The sequence below is a fragment of the Schistocerca gregaria genome, chromosome X (genome assembly GCF_023897955.1).
Source record: "Schistocerca gregaria isolate iqSchGreg1 chromosome X, iqSchGreg1.2, whole genome shotgun sequence".
Lineage (NCBI taxonomy): Eukaryota > Metazoa > Arthropoda > Insecta > Orthoptera > Acrididae > Schistocerca > Schistocerca gregaria.
The window spans coordinates 405194212-405210573 of NC_064931.1; positions in this window are offsets into that span (position 1 = coordinate 405194212).

A 16362-nucleotide genomic window follows, 5' to 3' on the forward strand; every position below is an offset into this window, starting at 1 on the left:
GATCTAGATCTTCAATAGAAGAGGCAAGGCTTCTAATAGAAGAGGCCATACCTGTGCAGTTTGAAACAACTGTATTTCCACCAACCTCTCCTCTGAAATCAGTAAAATAATAAACTCACTGAAAAGTACAAGCTCTTACGGAATTGATGGCATTTCCAGGAAGATACTTAAAGCTTGTTCCCCACAGAGAAGGAGGATTCTCAGCCACGTATGTAATAGCTCTTTGGAGCAGGGTGTTTTCCCCGATAGACTGAAATATGCCATTGTAAAACCATTGCATAAAAAGGGGGATACGTCGGATGTCAACAACTATCCCCCAATCTCTCTTCTGACAGCTCTATCAAAAATTTTTGAGAAAGTAATGTATTCAAGAGTAGCCTCCCATATTTGTAAAAATAAAGTACTAACAAAATGTCAGTTTGGTTTTCAGAAAGGCTTTTCAACTGAAAATGCTATATACGCTTTCACTGATCAAATATTAAATGCTCTGAATAACCGGACACCACCCATTGGTATTTTTTGTGATCTCTCAAAGGCCTTTGATTGTGTAAATCATGGAATTCTTTTAGATAAGCTAAATCATTATGGTTTGAGGGGGGCAGTGCACAAATGGTTTAATTCATACTTAACTGGAAGAATGCAGAAAGTTGAAATAAGTGGTTCATGTAATGTTAATACACTCCTGGAAATGGAAAAAAGAACACATTGACACCGGTGTGTCAGACCCACAATACTTGCTCCAGACACTGCGAGAGGGCTGTACAAGCAATGATCACACGCACGGCATAGCGGACACACCAGGAACCGCGGTGTTGGCCGTCGAATGGCGCTAGCTGCGCAGCATTTGTGCACCGCCGCCATCAGTGTCAGCCAGTTTGCCGTGGCATACGGAACTCCATCGCAGTCTTTAACACTGGTAGCATGCCGCGACAGCGTGGACGTGAACCGTATGTGCAGCTGACGGACTTTGAGCGAGGGCGTATAGTGGGCATGCGGGAGGCCAGGTGGACGTACCGCCGAATTGCTCAACACGTGGGACGTGAGGTCTCCACAGTACATCGATGTTGTCGCCAGTGGTTGGCGGAAGGTGCATGTGCCCGTCGACCTGAGACCGGACCGCAGCGACGCACGGATGCCCGCCAAGACCGTAGGATCCTACGCAGTGCCGTAGGGGACCGCACCGCCACTTCCCAGCAAATTAGGGACACTGTTGCTCCTGGGGTATCGGCGAGGACCATTCGCAACCGTCTCCATGAAGCTGGGCTACGGTCCCGCACACCGTTAGGCCGTCTTCCGCTCACGCCCCAACATCGTGCAGCCCGCCTCCAGTGGTGTATTGGTGGAGCTATTGTCTGTACTCAGTTTACTCATATGAAAAGGTTTCTGATGTGATCATAGCCACAATTAACAGAATGGAGGGACGAAGGAGAAGTGTCGTCTTCAGCGATGAGAGTCGCTTCTGCCTTGGTGCCAATGATGGTCGTATGCGTGTTTGGTGCCGTGCAGGTGAGCGCCACAATCAGGACTACATACGACCGAGGCACACAGGCCCAACACCCGGCATCATGGTGTGGAGAGCGATCTCCTACACTGGCCATACACCTCTGGTGATCGTCGAGGGGACGCTGAATAGTGCACGGTACATCCAAACCGTCATCGAACCCATCGTTCTACCATTCCTAGACCGGCAAGGGAACTTGCTGTTCCAACAGGACAATGCACGTCCGCATGTATCCCTTGCCACCCAACGTGCTCTAGAAGGTGTAAGTCAACTACCCTGGCCAGCAAGATCTCCGGATCGGTCCCCCATTGAGCATGTTTGGGACTGGATGAAGCGTCGTCTCACGCGATCTGTACGTCCAGCACGAACGCTGGTCCAACTGAGGCGCCAGGTGGAAATGGCATGGCAAGCCGTTCCACAGGCCTACATCCAGCATCTCTACGATCATCTCCATGGGAGAATAGCAGCCTGCATTGCTGCAAAAGGTGGATATACACTGTACTAGTGCCGACATTGTGCATGCTCTGTTGCCTGTGTCTATGTGCTTGTGGTTCTGTCAGTGTGATCATGTGATGTATCTGACCCCAGGAATGTGTCAATAAAGTTTCCCCTTCCTGGGACAATGAATTCACGGTGTTCTTATTTCAATTTCCAGGAGTGTACAACAGCTGAGTCCTCAAACTGGGGGGCTATCAAGTACGGGGTCCCACAGAGTTTGGTCTTAGGTCCTTTACTGTTCTTGATATACATTAATGACTTACCATTCCGTATTTGTGAAGATGCAAAGTTAGTTCTTTTTGCTGATGATACAAGTATAGTAATAACATCCAAAAACCAAGAACTAAGTGATGTAATTGTAAATCATGATTTTCACAAAATTATTAATTGGTTCTCAACAAACGGACTCTCTTTAAATTTTGATAAAACACAGTATATACAGTTCCGTACAGTAAATGGCACAACTCCAGTAATAAATATAGTCTTTGAACAGAAGTCTGTAGCTAAGGTAGAATTTTCAAAATTTTTAGGTGTGTCCATTGATGAGAGGTTAAACTGGAAGCAACACATTGATGGTCTGCTGAAACGTCTGAGTTCAGCTATGTATGCTATTAGGGTTATTGCAAATTTTGGTGATAAGAATCTCAGTAAATTAGCTTACTATGCTTACTTTCATTCACTGCTTTCGTATGGTATCATATTCTGGGGTAATTCATCGTTCAGTAGAAAAGTATTCATTGCTCAAAAACGTGTAATCAGAATAATTGCTGGAGCCCACCCACGGTCATCCTGCAGACATCTATTTAAGGATCTAGGGATCCTCACAGCATAAATATTCACTTATGAAATTTGTTGTTAATAATCCAGCCCAGTTCAAAAGTAATAGCAGTGTGCATAGCTATAACACCAGGAGAAAGGATGATCTTCACTATGCAAGGTTAAATCTGACTTTGGCACAGAAAGGGGTAAATTACGCTGCCACAAAAGTCTTTGGTCACCTACCAAACAGCATCATAAACCTGACAGATAGTCAACCAACATTTAAAAATAAATTAAAAGAATTTCTAGATGACAACTCCTTCTACTCATTGGCTGAATTTTTAGATATAAATTAAGGGAGGGAAAAAAACTAACTTAAGCATTAGTGTCATGCAATATTTTGTGTAATGTAATATCTTGTACAGACATCTTTCATTAACCTGACACGTTCCACATCATTACAAAGTGTCGTATTCATGATCTATGGAACAAGTATTAATCTAATCTAATCTAATGTTAAAAACTATGTCAAAATATTCAGTGTTACACCTGTGACTGTGGTTATGGTGTTCTGTTGTGTGGTCTTAAGTTAAACAAGTGCTGTATCAGGTCTTACAGATCAGGATCAGATAACCATATGCATTAAGATGGTTGTTATGTTTCATTAGAAGGCCAATGCTATGGAAATAAGTTCTGAACTTACTACATATCTAGAGAACATATTGTCATCAATAAATTGCTGTGGGATCTGTATAAGCAAAACATGTACAGTAGAAGACATTCAGGGTCTCTGATGTACATTTAGTAGGACAACATTAAGATAATATCTGGACAGTTTAAACATGGGGGGCCGAGATCTTCTGCCCGAGTGCCACAAAAGGGTCTGTTCAAAGAGGTATTACTAAAAAGGAATTAACAGGATTTCTTTCAACTTACTTCCTATATGGTGACATACAGCACTACATTAAATTACTTTCCAGAAATAGTCTTAGATAATGCAGAACATGGTTTCAGTAGAAACCGAGTGTTGTTACATCCTTCCCAAGTGACAGAAACAATGATCCAGTTGTCTGTCTACACCCATAAACAAAAGCTGCATTGAACTGAATCACTGTTTCTAGTGGAAATAATGAAAGACAAAAACTTTGTCATTGCCTGAGTAAAGTCTTTAGAAAATCTTTGCTTTACTAATTTTAGTTAGCATGTAAATGATTTATTGCGTCAAAGGAGACACAAAAGATTTTCACACAAAATTGAATACAATAATTTTAAAAACTGTACACTATAAGGCAAGTATTACAATCAATGTGACACATTCGTATGGTATGCTTAGGACTGTTATCTGGGTGGAATACAAATCTAAACGGAAATGAAACTCCTTCCACTAATAAAGGACTCGTATATTTTGCAGAACTTTATGATGTTACATTACTGTAGAATGCATGCAGTAATGAGTCGAGGTAACGCGTGTCTTTCACCTATAGTGGAAGATGTTTGGCAAAGTCATGGCAATGTTTGTTTTGTGGTTTAGTTATGTCATGTTCCATAGATCATTTTTACGATTATTTTATGAATATGATGTGGAACAAGCCAGATTACAAGATATGTATATACGCACATGAATAGTGTTAATATTAATATTTCTGAAATTTTTAGTTCTACACATGCAGTTACATTTAGATGTACATGGAATAGGAGTTGTGCAAAAGAAATGATTTTAAGCTAGATTTAAAACTCGATCTACTACCTGCCAGACACTTTATGTTGTTGGGAAAATGATCAAAGACTTTTATTGCTGAATGATGTACTCCTTTTTGAGCAACTGACAGCTTCAGTAAGGAATAGGAAAGGTCATTTTTCCCTCTAGTGTTGTACGTATGAACATCACTATTCTTCACAAATTGAGATGGATTATTTATAACGAATTTCATTAGTGAATATACACTCCTGGAAATTGAAATAAGAACACCGCGAATTCATTGTCCCAGGAATGGGAAACTTTATTGACACATTCCTGGGGTCAGATACATCACATGATCACACTGACAGAACCACAAGCACATAGACACAGGCAACAGAGCATGCAAAATGTCAGCACTAGTACAGTGTATATCCACCTTTTGCAGCAATGCAGGCCGCTATTCTCCCATGGAGACGATCATAGAGATGCCGGATGTAGTCCTGTGGAACGGCTTGCCATGCCATTTCCACCTGGCGCCTCAGTTGGACCAGCGTTCGTGGTGGACGTGCACATCGCGTGAGACGACGCTTCATCCAGTCCCAAACATGCTCAATGGGGGACAGATCCGGAGATCTTGCTGGTCAGGGTAGTTGACTTACACCTTCTAGAGCACGTTGGGTGGCACGGGATACATGCGGACGTGCATTGTCCTGTTGGAACAGCAAGTTCCCTTGCCGGTCTAGGAATGGTAGAACGATGGTTTTGATGACGGTTTGGATGTACCGTGCACTATTCAGTGTCCCCTCGATGATCACCAGAGGTGTATGGCCAGTGTAGGAGATCGCTCCCCACACAATGATGCCGGGTGTTGGCCCTTTGTGCCTCGGTCGTATGCAGTCCTGATTGAGGCGCTCACCTGCACGGCGCCAAACATGCATACGACCATCATTGGCACCAAGGCAGAAGCGACTCTCATCGCTGAAGACGATACGTCTCCATTCGTCCCTCCATTCACGCCTGTCGCGACACCACTGGAGGCGGGCTGCACGATGTTGGGGCGTGAGCGGAAGACGACCTAACGGTGTGCGGGACCGTAGCCCAGCTTCATGGAGACGGTTGCGAATGGTCCTCGCCGATACCCCAGGAGCAACAGTGTCCCTAATTTGCTGGGAAGTGGCGGTGCGGTCCCTTACGGCACTGCATAGGATCCTACGGTCTTGGCATGCATCCGTGCGTCGCTGCGGTCCGGTCCCAGGTCGACGGGCACGTGCACCTTCCGCCGACCACTGGCGACAACATCGATGTACTGTGGAGACCTCACGCCCCACGTGTTGAGCAATTCGGCGGTACGTCCACCCGGCCTCCCGCATGCCCACTACACGCCCTTGCTCTAAGTCTGTCAACTGCACATACGGTTCACGTCCACGATGTCACGGCATGCTACCAGTGTTAAAGACTGCGATGGAGCTCTGTATGCCACTGCAAACTGGCTGACACTGACGGCTGCGGTGCACAAATACTGCGCAGCTAGCGCCATTCGACGGCCAACACCGCAGTTCCTGTTGTGTCCGCTGTGCCGTGCGTGTGATCATTGCTTGTACAGCCCTCTCGCAGTGTCCGGAGCAAGTATGGTGGGCCTGACACACCGGTGTCAATGTGTTCTTTTTTCCATTTCCAGGAGTGTATGTACTCTGATGGAGCAGTTAAAATACCTATCTCCTTGAGTAGCTGCCTACATGACATCCTTGGGTGAGCACCACTAATTATTCTCAATGCTATCTTTTGTGCAGTCAATACTTTATGTCTAAGTGGTGAGTTACCCCAGAAAACTATTCCATAAGACATAATTGAGTAGAAATAGGCAAAGTACGTTAGGAGGCTGATCTGTTTATTATGAAGATTAGCGATTATACAAAAAGCAAAAGAAGCTGAACTTAATTGTTTGAGAAGCTCAGTAATATGCTTCTTCCAGTTCAAGTTGTCATCAATGTGAAGACCCAAAAATGTGGAGAAATCTACCCTGTTAACTGAGCCCTGTCCATATGTTACATCAATTGTCGGTATGACTATTCGATGTACAGAACTGGATATAGTAAGTTTTTTCAAAAATAAGGGAGAGTCCATTTTCTGAGAACCAATTAAAATAATTCTTTGAAAGTCATCCATAACAATATCTTCAGCTGCTTTTTCTGGAATGGGGATTTACTATAACACTAATGATGAGGAACGGCAGAGGACCCACAATTGAACCCTGTGGGACTCCCTTTGTGATAACTCCTCATTTACTAGAATTTACCACCCTCCCAACATTGTTTGTGTTATTCAGCACAACTTTTTGCTTTCTATTCTTTAAGTATGATTCCAACCAGCTGTGTGTGTAGCCTTCAATTCCATAAAACCTAAGTTTTTCTAAGAGTGTGACGGGATCCACAAGGTCAAATGCCTTGGAAAGATCACAAAAAAATGCCAATTGGCGGTAATTTGCTATTTAGGGCTTGTTCTATTTGATGGGTAAATGTGTAGATAACATTCTCAGTCAAGTAACCCTTCTGGAGTCCGAAATGTGACATGCTGAGTAAATTATGTTCACTTAAATGTGAGATTACTGTTGAATATATAACTTTTTCGAATAATTTAGAAAATGAAGTCAGCAATGAGATTGGTCTATAATTATTTAAGTCACTCTTGTCACCTTTCTTATGAAGAGATGTGACAATTGCGTGTTTCAATATGTCTGGAAAAATTCCCTGTGCCAGCGAAGCATTACATATATCAGTAAGGACTCCACTATTAAATTGGAACAACACTTCAAAATTCTGTTACAGGCTCCAACAGCACCACATGAGCTCTTGTTTTTCAGTATATTTATAATTCCCCTAATTTCAGTGGGGTATGTTGGTGCTATTTCTAAAGTCCTGGGGAATGACATTTTTAACAATTTTTTTGCTTCTTCAACTGAACCTTTTAACCCAATTTTCGCTGCTACATTCAGAAAGCGATTGTTAAAAATACTTGCAACTTGTGAATTATCACTCACATCATCATCATCATCATCATCATCATCATCATCATCATTTAGCTTTATAGCTATGGTATGCTGTGCACGGTCAGGCTGCCCCGTCTCCCATTTGACAATATTCCATATAGTTTTAATCTTATTACCCGCATTATTAATTTCTGTCACAACACATAAGCTTCTTGACTTCTTCATGACTCTCCTTAACATATTACAATATCTTTTGTAGTAAGCAAGTAACATTAGATCAAGACTTATTCTGGCCTGTCCATATATTTCCCTCTTCCTCTTACACATTATCTTAATTCCCTTAATAATCTATTGCTTACTTGACTTTGTAATGGTTTTTTTGGATGACATTTCAGGAAGCACCTCTCAAATATTGAGACACATTTATGGAGGAATAAAATGAATCTGGCATCAGCATCATTTTCTGTGTGTACTTCAGCCCATTCTGCCTTTTCTAGGATGTTCTTAAAGCTCTGTACCCTGTTTGTATCAATAAGCCTCCCTGCCTGAAGCCTGTAAGGTGCTATATGTGTTATTTCCACTATCTGCACATCATTATCAGATAGCCCATTAACAGCTGGGTACACATTAACTATTTCTGCCTGAGTACTGTCTGTGAAAATGTTATATATAAGTGATCAGAAATGTAAAACCTGCTTACATAATTATTATCTTTGACTTCATTCTTTCTTTGTGACATTCCACGATGTTGGACAAGTCCAATCAGGTGTACCTTGAAGAAAGCATGGAATATACACTAACACACCAAAACATTATGACGACTGCCCACTGAGAGATTGGATGCTGCCTGGTGTTGTTGCAAGCACTTGTTGCAGTAAGGAAATTTTGCAAGGGGTATTGATATGCAATGGAGAAACATTCTAGCGAAAGTGCAAGCTGCTAATGGTGAAATCCGCTGACTTAAGTGACTTGTACAAATAAGACATTGTTATGGCGTGGCCCTTAGAACAAGCATCTCAAAAACAATGAAGCTGGTTGGCTATGCTCGTGTTACTGTCGTGAGTGTCTATGGAAAGTGGTTGAAGGACTGTGAAAGCAAGAGTCAACAAGAAGGCGTCGGATGCCCACACAGAACATGACGCTTCAAGGCTTGCCATCTATAAAGCAGCATTGATGACAACCTGTAGCAGAAATGATGAGAGTAAAGTGCTGGTGTAGACACCTGTTTTGTAGCATATCTTTTACTGCACATTGCTGGCCATGGGCTGTGCAGCAGACATCCCATGTGTGTTCATGTTTTGACCAAATGGTGTCAGTTAAGATTGGAGTGGTCATGGGATCACCAAGATTGAACTGTGGATCAATGAAAACATGTCATCTGGTGTGATGATTCATGTTTCTTGTTCAACCATGTCAATGTATGTATCTGAATGTGCAGTCATCCAGGTTAACAGCTGGTAAAAACATGGACAATGGCATGGACACAGGCTGGTGGTGTAGTGTTGTTCTGTGGGGGACATGTGCCTGGACTTCTATGGAACCCGTGTTAGTAATTGAAGACACCACAATGACTGTGGACTACATTAACATTAATTTGGACCATCTACATCCCTTCGGGTATGATGTCTATCCTGCCAGCGACAGCATCTTCCACCATGAAAAAACTGTCTCTATCACAGTGCTAAAATTGTGTTGCAGTGGTTTGAAGGAGCCTGATGATGTCGTCTTGGCCACTACGTTTCTCTGATCTGAACCCAACAGAACATATCCAGCACACTATTGGGGCACCACCTACACACCCCAAACCATTGGCCTGCAATTTTCAGGAATTGCATGGCATTTGGTGCCACGTACCCCAGAAACCTATGAAAAACTTTGTAAATACAGACCATGCGGAACTGCTGCTGTATTGTATTCCAGATCTGGTCATAACATTCTGGTTTATCAGTGGATGTGCAAATAAAATTGCTGATTTTTTAGTAGAAACTTGAAAATTTTCGTGAGTGGGATTTATGGTATTTCCTCCAATGTGTTTACATTTAGCTCTGTCAGTTAATGGCCGCAACATCAAAGTGAATGTGTCTGTCAGGCAAGCCAGGAAATTCCTGTCTGATAATAAATAAATTGCATGGCACGAGCAACTAACTCTATGGTTCCTCAAAGCGTGCCTTTTGGACAGAGACTCTTCTTTGTAATCCTCAAAATGTAGTTCATGTCCTCTTGATAACTTTTTTTAAGCAGTTCACATCCATGTATTATGATATGTTACACAGTATTATTTATAGGTTTCACAGGTTCATCAGATCATTTCCTGGTGACCTTGTGACAGAAATGGTCTTTCTTCTTGTAGTTTCAAACTATAGTAGAGCTAAATTGAATGGATTACTAAATCTGGAGTGTTTTTTGGTTTGCTGGAGATTCTATGCATTTGAACTATTGTTTTGCTGCACACCTAAAACAATCTCAGTATTGATACAATTTCACCATGGGACATCTGCAGCTTAAGCTGACATTAAGACTTTCTGATTTGTGGATCATATTCACAGTTTCGTTGCCCTCCTTCAAATCTAGATAATCCCTCTGTGGTCACCGAGCAAGGTGGTGCAGTGGCTAGCACACCACTGGGCTCGCATTTGGGATGACGACGGTTCAATCCCGTGTCCGGCCATCCTGATTTAGGTTTTCCTTGATTTTCCTGAATCACTCCACGCAAATGCTTGGATTGTTCCTTTGAAAGGGCATGGCTGACTTCCTTCCCCATCCTTCCCTAATCTGATGAGACCGATGACCTCTCTGTTTGGTCTCTTCCCCCAAACAGCCCAACCCAACCCTATGTGGACAGAGATAGCTGAATGTTTGTAAAGCATCCAGTTTACTCTGCTTGACCTCAGTGCAGGTAGTTTACTTCTAATAAGTGGTCGCTTACATACAAGTCATTGTTAATTTACCACTGAGTAGTTTCTGTGAGATCTGATTTGTAGTGTGAGAGTGAATGGCCCATTTGCAGTACTTAAGTGTACACTGAGGTGACAAGTCTTGGGATAGTGATATGCACATATACAGATGGTGGTAGTATCGGGTGCACAGGGAATAAAAGGGCAGTGTATTGGTGGAGCTATTGTCTGTACTCAGTTTACTCATATGAAAAGGTTTCTGATGTGATCATAGCCACAATTAACAGACTTCGAAAGTGGAATGGTAGTTTGAGCTAGAATCGTGGGGCATTTCATTTCAGAAATCATTAGGCAATTCAGTATTTCTAGATCCACAGTGTCAAGAGTGTGCTGAGGATACCAAATTTCAGATGTTACCTCACACCATGGACAATGTAATGGCTGATGGCCTTAACTTTATGAATGAGAACGTATGACCGATCCGACTGCCTTTGGTAACAGCATGACATCGCCTACAGTGCCTCTCCTGAGCTTGTGACCATATCGGTTGGATCCTAGTGGACTGGAAAACTGTGGCCTGGTTAGATGAGTAACAACTGATGGTAGGGTTCGAGTGTGGCGCAAGCACCATGAAGCCATGGGCATAAATTGTCAATAAGGCACTGTGCAAGCTGTTTGTGGGCACCATAATGGGGATGTATGTACAGTATAACCCACCTTTTATGTTCCCAGAATTAACGTTTTCCCATTGTTTACGACAATTTCCTGTGTCCACAATGTTAATTCACACCTGATTTTCTGTCAATATATTTATAATTTTTCCGTAATTTACACTTTATGAAAAAAACATTAGTGGAGAAAAAGCAGACATAAAATGATGATGGCATGACGTTGGACATCAAGAAGTGTTTACAAAAATTGTGTGGTCAAGTTACTTGTGACCAGGGTGCTCTGCTCAGTGGATTTGTAGCGGTAAATGTGTAAAAGTTGGAACAATTCATGTTGTGTTTCCTGCCGCTGCCAAGATCCACTTAGCATGGTGGCTGATGGGAGTAACTAGCACCCCGTATACATGGTACTCCCAAAAGCGGATTTTGTAAACTATTTTCCCATTACCTCAGGGTGGTCAAGGTTCATTTGAATAAAGATACCACAACCATTTTCAAACTGTCTCTATTGCGCATGCACAAATTCATGATTGTTGTGATCATCAGTAACACATTTGTCGAATCATATTTAGTGTATTTCATCATTTGAACACTTGTAGTGCTAGTTGACGTATTCACCCACTTTGCATTGCTCAACTGTTTGTGGTATAAACAAATTACCAATTACCTATTTCTTTACACTGGGCAAAATGTGTTTAGAGAATTTATTCTCGCTGTCAGGTTTATTATGTACATATGTATTTTTTGTAATGTTACACAAACAAACACTGTGAGTTACAGTTTGTGGGTGTGTGTGGGATTTATACACATAACTGAGGAGACACACGGTACCTGATAACCTCAAAAAGACAAATACAATGCAAGAGATGCAGAAAAATGCATATGCAGCTACCACACAAAATATTTAAATATTTGCACTTGGCAATGAGAAAAAATTCTCAAAACACGTCGAGCTAATCATTAAAAAAATACATAACTAGTGAAGAGTTTCACTAGTTAAATAATAAATGACAATTGCAGGCTTGCCAAAAACATCGATTATGACATACGAAATTGAATAAACGTTTCTAATTCCCAGACAGTTATAATTCATGTTACATCAGCAGTTTGTATTAGATAATAAACTTGTATCAGGCAATAAACAAGTCCCTGACAAGTATTTTGATGCCTATTGTGTACATATACATAAAGTGCAAAAATGCAAGGGGGGTATCCTTTACGTAAATTTTACAACTTAAAATGTTATTTCCCTATTTTATATTTTCCTGCATTGTACACCATTTTTTGAAGTCCCATGAAAACTGTAATAGTGGGGTTTCACTGTGCATGGAATGTACAACTGAACCAATCATTGACTGGAAATGGATACATTTTCCAGTCAATGATTGACTCAGTTGGACCAGAGGACCCAGTACATTCCATGTACAGTGAAACCCCGCTTTCTCCAAGTAGCCCATTTGCAGCCATTCATGGACTTAATGTTCCCAAACAGTGATGTTAGTTTTAGGGATAACATTGTGATGTGACACCAAGCTACAACTGTTCGTGATTGGTTTGATTAACGCTCTGGACAATTCGAATGAATGATTTGGCCATACAGGCCAGCTAACATGAATCCCGTTGAAAATTTATAAGACATAAATGAGAGGTCAGTTTATGCACAAAAATCTTGCACCCACTACACTTTCGCAGTTATGGGTGGCTGTAAAGGCAGTATGGCTCAATACTTCTGCAGGGAACTTCTAATGACTTGTTGAATCCACATAGAGCTGCTGAACTGTGCAGAGCAAAAGGTGGTTCAATATGATATTAGGAGCTATCTCATGACTTGTCATCTCAGTGTATATTATCATATGTTAACTCTGATAACATGAGACCCTGTAGAACTTGACTTCCAGGAGGTTATGATATGGAACTGTGCAGCACTTTTTTGTGATCATTTCATACTATAAGGAAATGTTTAATAGTATTATTTAAATAACTCTTTCAGTATCAGCTGTGATGAGGACAGGTATCAAATAGCATGGATCATCTGCTGCATATACTGCTATTTCATCCATTACCATAACTGAAGTCATACCTTGGTATAAGGTTGTATCGTTTTAAACAGAGTGTAATTAGCTTTATGTTTCTTCTAAAGTACGAACACTTTACCTGTAGATGGTCTCTATGGTACAATGGTTTTGATTGTACTTCTATAATGCTGTGTAATTGCTCAGCTATAGCAATCTCACTGAAAAGAGTGAAGAAATAACCTTTCAATTTCCTTACGTTTAGCTTTCTTCTTTTGAAGAGGCAATCTTGTTATCTCAGTTTGGAACAAACTTCATGTCAACAGGATTTCTTTTGATTTTTGTTACCATGTAAGTTGAGTCCTCCCCTATTCTCTGTACCACATCAGGATGTAATGGGGCTTTATGAGAGATGCATATTTTCAAATGAATCTGATTGAGCAGGTAATTTTACATGTTACTAGCTTGCAGCCTGTTTACATATTTCAGTGATGCAGCTCCTTTCTCTTTTTCACAACTGACTTATTTTCTTTGTGTCGTAACGAATAAAATAAAGTTGCGCCAGCCATCATGCTCATAGTATCAGTTCATCCTGCATTTTTATTTTGGAGAATCTACCTTCACATTACATTTTTCTTTTAGATGTTAATTAATTATATAGTTTCAGTTCCATGTATTTTGAAGTCCAAGCTTGCATTTTTAATCAATGTATGACACTACAGAAGACTGCCCTTAATTCCGTTCATGTACTTTTTGGATGCACAAGGCGTAGTTCAGACTTGAATACTTTGTAGGATCAAAGAATATAATTCACCTCTACTCCTCTGATCTAAAGCATTACTTATCTTTCTGACAATTTTTTTACTGAATTTGAAATTCTTGTTAGCACTGTACCTCAGCAGATAAAAAATGTAACACATGAAGAAAATTGCTGTGCTGGCTTCCACAAGTAGAGACTACAACTGATACTAACGTAAATGATTCTACTGACCCTCTGTGGTGCTTTTATAGATGCTACCACCGCAGTGTCCAAATGACAAACTCATCTCTACAGTGTAACAATGTTATTTTGATATTGCATCAGTTTTGGATCCATTATATTTCCAGATGTGATGACAGTAGCTACATAACTCACATTGTTGCGGAGGGGGGGGGGGGGGGGAGTGAGTAGAGTTGAGATTCCTATTCCTCAACCTGGCAATGCAAAATATCATGACATGTCTGCAGTTTCGCTTTGGCCCTTGAAAAATCATACTATTCTTTCACTTCTTTATATTTTTTGAAAATGGGTGTTTACAATGTTGCCCCTAATAGGCCATAAAAAGCAGTGGAGGAATTTCCATTTTGATTACGTACTGATAGATAGTTTAAATGAGCATCCACCTCACATATAATTAGTTTGGAGTTGCATCTTCCACCCCATATTCTTGTGTTTTAATTTAAGTTTTGTCTGCGTTGTCTGCAATTTCTTTGTTTAGCCATGCCGCATCACTAGGAATAAACAGACAGTGGCATCACACTTGTAATCTGTCAACAATGCTCGTTGTCATGGGTTATACAAATTATAGCTAAAATATTAGAAGACTAAGTAATAATGTCCAGCTACATTCCTGAAGTTGTTGGAACAATATATCACCAGGAAATCTTCAGAAAATGTTGTGTGTTAGTTGGAGCACATTTACCCACTTGTGTGAACTGTATGTGGCAGTTATCTCGGCCATACTACTGGGATTACAGAGGAGTGTATGAAATCATTGTCCTGCAGATTAATATTGTCTAAATAAATTCAGGTTGCTCAGCTTAATAAAATACAGGCAAGTGTTTTTTACTACTGCAGTACTTGCCCAGCAGCAACTTTTTAAACTTTCCCCATCTTTGGCCTCCTGCTCTGCAGCTCCTTAACCACAAGCTGCTCATTATTGAGTGTTTCTTATCATTGTACATGTACTTCTGTTGTGTATCTCACCTTATGGTAGAAACTTTTTAAGGTTTTTTTTTTCTTTGACATCTCTTAATGATTGATGCAATTACAATACATGAGACAGTGGCCAAAATTGGAGTCTTAAGATTGTATAGAACTGACAGTGCCGGCCAGGATACACTCCAAGGACCCTGGATTTGCCAAACCCAAACTCAGCCAGTGCACTGCAAGTTTTGTGCTTAACATTTAGAATTAGCCATGAGCATGAATGGCTTATGAAATGGTGTGAATACAATGAATGTTATCCTACATGTATGTAACATTCAGTATACCAGAAAATTAAGTAGGTATAACATTTTCTCTACATGTAAGTGTACATTGCTGAATGATTTTGATTCTTCTTGTAAAATGATAACATCAAGGAAAGGGGCAAGAATTACTACGAACACCTAGTAAAGTCTCACACACTTCATTAATTTAATGACTGAAATAAATATGTTAGAACAACTTGAAAAAAAAAACTATAGGAGATTAAAATTTTTGGTGACCCATTCTTCTGTTGTGAGGTCCTATGTCAGATAACATACTGACTGCCACTAGGCCGGTAGCAGCTACAGCAGGGCCTTAAAGCTGGTGCCGTGGCCTGGACTGGCAGTGGAACATGCATACTAGGTAAGCAGCAGGCAACATATCTAAAATTAGTACTAAATTATCAGAAACAGGTCAGTAATGTAGTAAATACAAAAAATGTATCCCATGAAGTCTTTTTGCTTGCAGCGAACATGCAAGTCTTGCAGCAAATTTTGAATGAAGAACAAATTGGGGGAAGTGACTCAGGTCTTCAGTGATATCCAGAGACGTTTGTTTAAGTAACAGATGACTTTAATGGCAGGTAGCAACAGTCAAGTGAGCTTCATAGTAACAGAACAGTTGTAACTATAGAAACTGACTCTACAAAGTTAGTTAGAAAAAATGGTTAAAGTTAAATATGCTGTCTGAAAAAAGGAGAAGCGTCTAGAAGACATGGTCAGATGTCAATGTAGCTTTGTCACATACACACCATGGGTGGTGACAGAAATGACTGAGTAGACATTCTGTGACTGGCAGAACAACCACCAGAGTGCATTAGTGTCTTTAATATGTTTTGCTGTTATCAGGCCTGGTAGGGTATAAAAGGGACGTGAACATCATCAGATATTGAGTGACCACTGTGAAGGACACAGAGATGCTGCATACTCAGGTTATCAACACCTGACACAGTTCGAATGGAGCCTCATTGTGGGTATCAGTTTGGCTGGCTGATCAAATCCAAGATACAGATTTGTGAAGCACTCTATAATGTGGCAGAAGCATGATGCTGGACTGCATGGAAATGTGAGGATAAACATACTCGTCAAGGTTGTGGTCGACCACGTCTGACTAGCACATAGGAGGATTCCTAT